At 31.6% G+C, this 6,322-nt stretch overlaps 1 long non-coding RNA gene across 1 annotated transcript; it reads left to right on the top strand.

Annotated features, from left to right (window-relative positions):
• Positions 1-42: 42 nt before the first annotated feature.
• LOC127735460 (uncharacterized) lies at positions 43-5,155 on the top strand. Its single transcript, XR_007998425.1, has 3 exons — positions 43-111; positions 3,436-3,599; positions 4,990-5,155. It is a non-coding gene; the product is annotated as an uncharacterized LOC127735460 (long non-coding RNA).
• Positions 5,156-6,322: the final 1,167 nt, after the last annotated feature.

The raw sequence follows: 6,322 nt of genomic DNA, 5'->3' as shown, positions 1-6,322 counted from the left end.
TATGGTAACGTTGATACAAACAAAACGAACACTCTAGAAATATTAAAACCCAGTCACATTACACAGTCTATGAGACAAATGAACTGATATTTTTTTCTAAGTAAAACTGAAGTAAGTAAAACTTAATTTGGATTCGGCATGTTGACAAACAAATTAAACATAAGCTCGATCTAGTGAAAAATAGAATTTGAAAATTAAAAAAAATATACACCAAAAGAACTGAACAAGCGTCAAGACTATGTCAATGAAGACCAGTTTGATTATTTGTGAGTTTGTAAACAGTATAACAAACACAATAGTGAAGGGACTATTTCTAAATCAAAAGAAAAATGTAACAAATACTTAACAAAACATACCTATCAGTCTGATTATAAGGGAAAAAATAAACAAGAACAGACAAACATTAAATTTGATAGAAAACAACATACGAACACCTTAACTTGAAAATAAATATTGTCACTGGAGATTAAACAAACAACAATCATAACTAAATAACAAAAAATGAATAAATAAAACATAAAAAAGTTGAGCAAAATATATATATGAAAAAAAAAATAATGAAAAACTAGAGGTTCCAGTGCGCCATGCCGCTAGTTTTGCTCACCTAGTATTAAGCTTTTATAAAATTGAGTACAATCACAAAAAGAATATTTGTAATGAAAGGAATCTGTGTGGGTCAAAATCTAACCTTGCTGATCATTTTCTTTGGACAGAGTTTCTGGCTTATCCATAAAAGTTTTAAAGAGGATACTAGGCAAACATTTTTTTTTAAATGGGTAAACATTATGATATAGCGCCGGCAAATACTCCTAGAGTCGGCTGACAATTTCGCCATGCTAATTTCTTTGAAGATTGTGTCTAACTGGTCATTTTTGCTGTTTACAATTTCCCTCTTTCTATTATAGATTCCAGATTATATATATAGGTATGGGTAAACATAGTCATTTATCAGGTTTTTTTTTTACAAAAAAGGAAAATTGGTAAGGAACTAAAATACAAAAAAACGTTATGTGTTACACGGGATGCCAAACCCTTTCACTCTGTCATATCATAGATATAATAGCCATAGATAAAGTACTGAACCCACATCAAAAGCAGATGATATTTGCCGAAATTTTATCACCCTCTTATTATATACATGTCACACTTGGTGTTAATTAGCCTTTATTGGCAATTGCCGTCGATTAATATCTAATAAATTGTGAACCGGGAGAGTAATATGTCATTCTTCAGTAGTTATCGTAATCTTCCGGTACATTATTTACATGGTAGTTCCTGAAAGTTGAAATTTACTATAAAGCAATGCGAGAAAGAAAAAAGAAGGAGATACATACGTACAAATGACACTTAACACCTTATCTCTTTGTATTCATACAAGACTATATACTCGGTATGAGCGTAAAACTATTTTGTTAAAAATAGGTTATTTGATAGTTTTATTTTGTATATATACCTTTCATTATACAAGGTGTAATTCCTTGGCATTTTGTTTGGAATGTTTATATACGTGCTTAAAATGCAAGTAATGATGACCGATGTTTACATGCAAGGTTCTTATTAGTCCTGAATATGCATCAAATATTTGCCACTGAACGTTGTGAATCAACGATCATGTTATCAATCACTGTAATCGAAAATACACACATCTGGGTTCATACCAAACCAAAGAAGTGATATAAATAAAGCACACAAAAAGTACGTTGACAACTGAACGGGCAGACTTACAGGGGGATATATATATATATATAGCTTATTTATGGTACGAATAATACCTCTAGCACAATTGTAAGAAGGAAGGGAAAATAAACCATGAATGACACAGGACAAAACTCCTATATTTAAATTTTCTCATAGCCATTATAACGCTAAATATATATATTGTTTACTTCAAAAATGAAATCGACAATCAGAATACACCACCAGCTATTTAATTGCAAAACAAGCACGAAAAATGGTAAGCGGAAAGGTATATACTATATAGAAGAAAAAAATTCAGAGACATGTGCCTGTGCTATTTCCCAATTATTTAATGTATTTCAGTATGTCCACCACATACGTTTTCTTCACCAACGTTTTAAAGATTAAAATACGCGATGTTAAGATTTAAATAAGAGGAACTACATGGCAAAATATACAAGAAGATATACCAAAAGATGTTGTTGATAAATGTTTTACTGATATATTAAAAACAACATTATATATACACAAATAAAATATTTGCAAATTATTTTTTTTATGTCAAGTCGAGTTTCTGTTTTATAGCCTCTTCCACTGTAAATTTAAGCTGAAACTCAGTAAGAATAAATTTTTGACATAACAATATTATCACTAATTTGAGATTTAAACAAATAACATTCAATAAAATCAAGTGACATGGAAATTTCTAATGTAAGTATAGTTAAGCTACTAGCTCAAGCTTTTATAATCCTATTTCTTTTTTTTTCTCTTTATTTTCAAAAACTTCGTGTTACCGTACCGACAGAAAGTTTCAATACTTGCAAAAACCTTTTTGTTTTCCTAAAAAAATAATAATTTCTTCCTTCTGGCATAAAATAGGATTTCACTATTTTGAATCTCGATAAAAACTTTTTTCTTTAAATCACCATAGAAAAATTCGACTCGGTTCGACCTCTTAACTACGCATACCATCAGTACACGATATGTCTCTTCTTGTCAATCATACAGGTCTTATATTTCCCGAGTGCAACCGATGCAAGTGCTATGACAATTTAATTTTATATACCTGTTAAGTCCATTTTCCATGATTTCTCTATTTTATTATTTCGCCAACAGCATAGCCTTCTCATTTGTTGACCGATTTTCTCCAAATAAATTACAATCCAAACAACTTTTACAATCAGACCCTTCTTATTGCTTCCGCTTCCTGGCATATTTTTACTTGAGACAGGTAACGCACATTAATTATTGGCTGATAAGACGAGTGCCCGATAATTTAAATATAATTATGATAAGTAATTAGTCTATTGGGAGGATGTCGGCAAACATCATCTACATCACAGGCCACTACGTGCAGTGCCGTGCTTTTGATATTTCAAAGGAAACTACATAGGGCTTAGTGGGACATATTCTGAGTCCGTTATCTATGCCTATTATATCTATGGTCATATCTATTTAGAGTATTGAAATTTTAAAATATGCTAAATAGGTGGTGTTGAGTAAATAGCGGTGATATCATAACAGGTTTCTATATCGAAAAGTAAAATAAAAAAACGCCATAACGCTTCAGATGACAAGAACTCCTATAAGGACTGAACTAAAAATTTGACCTTAATTGTGATCTGGTAATTAAGGCTTCTCGCTTCTCAAGGGCAATTACTTCTACGTTCATGTGGAGGCGTTTGTCAGTTTTGCCGCAATAGACAGTATACTACCTAGTATTTTAATCTTGAAATTCGGAACACTTTTTCTCCGTAGATACATTGACTAAAGATGATTATGAGCGAGTTTGGTCCAGATTATCTTGAGGGTTTCAGAGGAAAATTTATTTCATCAAAAGTTGATAGCGACGGACGACGACGACATAAGCATAGTGATGACAGTAGCTCACCTGACTTCAAACAAAGACCAGCATACGTAAGGTGAGCTAAAACAAAGCAAAATAATACAAGGAATGAGAAAAGCCTATTAACAAAAAAATACATAGCAGTTATGTTTAGAAAAATAACTATATTTTCTGTACTTCTTGCGTCAGTGTTTGAAATTTTGAAATGGGCATCATAAATATAAGTATTAAATTCAGTGGAATTTCTAAAATTGGATTGTGAAACAGTCGCTTCCGTACTCTTCAAGTCTTTGCTTTTATTTAATTTTGTTATAATTATAATGAATTATTTCAAAGCAGTGTTTTTAATTCACTTTAAATAAAATCAATCAATTTAAATGCGAGTGGAAATATTTATTTTACAACATATAGATATATACACAGTTTTGTTTGATTGTGGTATTTAGTTACTGAATCAATACATTTGACACACTTTTAGTACTAATGACAATTCAAACTAAGGAATTAAAACATGTAATTAATTATTTTTTGGACATCCTTAAAACACCACATCGTTCATCTCCTCAAACTAATAATCCCGTACAAATTAGAATGGGTTAAATCACATTGAAATTGATTAGTTTAATTTATCTTTAAAGCATTCCCATTTATCAACTCCTTATCATCGCACTGCACCACTGCAACAGTTAATGTTAACGATCCGAAGGACATAACAACACAAATCATAATCAATGGATCCAATAGGAATGTGAAAATAAGGAGACGTGGTATGACTGCCAAATAAACAACTCTCCATAAAGACCAAAGGACAAATATCACGGTGAACAATCACAGGTTACAGTGCGACCTTCAACAATGAGCAAAACCCATACCGTATAGTGATTTATAAAAGGCCCCGGTATGACAAAATGTGAAACAATTCAAATGAGAAAACTAACGGATATGTAAGCTTTTATGGGATATCCCAGGCTTTTTTCTAAGCACGGTTTTTAAAATATATTATGATACTATTTTAAAAGTATAAATATATATATTATTGTCTTGTCTTGTGAATTTTTGTATATAAGCTTGAATTTGCTTGAATAAAACTATACTATACTAACGGTCTGATTTATACTACAACAATGAACGATAAACTCAAATATGACAGACAGCAACTAACGACAACCACTGGATTACATGGATGGAAGGATGGATGTTTAACATCCAGTGGAAAATTAAATGCATATTCAGGACGAAAACATGACAATGTGATATGAATATAAACCCTGCTTTGTACCAGACTGACACGCGGAGTCTGATTTTTAACGTGCTAGTTCACAAGGTAACAGTCCACAAGTAGACATGTCACCCTACCTGGACATATTATTCTGACTTCGAGCCGATCAGTCTTTGCTCTTACTCCTATATGACAAATGCTTAGCGGGGAAGTAGCTAATAACAATTTTTAAATCTTTGCTTTGCAGATTCCTAATATGGGTAGTCAGTACAGAATGATTTTACAAACAATACTTAGGTACAGACATTACATAGAATACTAGAGAATAGGAAACTATTTTTCGCATGAAATATCCAGTTATGTTACAAAATAAACAACCTTATTAAATAAAACGGTAAATCTAGAAAGTGAATTTGTCGGGATGTATGTCCCCTAGAAACTTTTCCTAAATAAAAATATAAACAAATAAAAAAATATAACAAACAAGAAAAAACAAAAAATCCTAGTTTATTTGCACGTATTATGTATTTAGGTTGAAGCTCTGTTGTTCTGAAAAGTTTTTGTGATGTTAACTAAAAGCTTGTAAATAGGTCATGTCACAGATTTCTATAAGAGTTTGAATTAAACCGAAGTATATTAAACTTGAACTAAAAATCGAAAAATAATGCATTTATCTATATCAGGTTCTTAAAAAATATTTGAATACTTCTTCTTTTAAAATAGTTGTACATTTATATATAATTCACGTAAAATCGATTGAAACATTTTTAGGTTGTATCAAAATCAGTAAACTCCAAAAGCGATCCATAGATTAAAAAGAACTATATGTTTTTGCTACATAAGTTTAAATTTATTGATAAACAAATATGTTTAATCATAGGGTATCGACTTTCTTATTTGATATAGCAACTAATCTGTTGCTCTATTGATAGTGAAAAACGTCGAAAAAAAAACAGCGTTTTATTCCTTTACAACGCAACGGCGTACGATCATACCAAGGAGGTTATATGAGCACCAAGGAGAGAGGACGAACGACGATAATTACACATAACATGTTACCGCCTTTTCTGTTAGTGGGTGTTAATTAGTTGAGATCGATTCGGTCGCAGAGGGAGTCTTTGTCATTATTACACATCCGAGTAAGAAAGGAAACACCCGAAGTGTTATAAACCGACCGAGATTTTACAAAATAAGCCTGAGATCATGGCTCAATTCTCGACAGTACCTATATATCCTTACTGACGAAAAGTGAAGGTTTGACAAGGATTCCAGGCTTTGGAAAAATACACATTGGATGTTTTCTGCTGACGTACTTCAGTCATCATTTGATCATGGTCGACAATTTATTTATAAGCGATGCCTAAGTGTTGGAGCTCGAAAAAGAATTTGATCTAGAAAATTAAAACCCTCATAACTTGGTCATTTCTTAGTCGTTTTTCACCGTAGTCAGACGATATACTTTCGAATTTCGCGTCAAATGATTTTGCACAATAAAAACATATTTAAACTGATTTGTAACGATAATTACACCTGTATTTTAATGACCCACTCGCCGATTACAACCACGTGACATTAGCGAT

This window comes from Mytilus californianus, unplaced genomic scaffold (genome assembly GCF_021869535.1).
Source record: "Mytilus californianus isolate M0D057914Y unplaced genomic scaffold, xbMytCali1.0.p SCAF_3, whole genome shotgun sequence".
In the NCBI taxonomy this organism is placed as follows: domain Eukaryota; kingdom Metazoa; phylum Mollusca; class Bivalvia; order Mytilida; family Mytilidae; genus Mytilus; species Mytilus californianus.
This window is presented reverse-complemented; position numbering and strand designations above follow the sequence as displayed.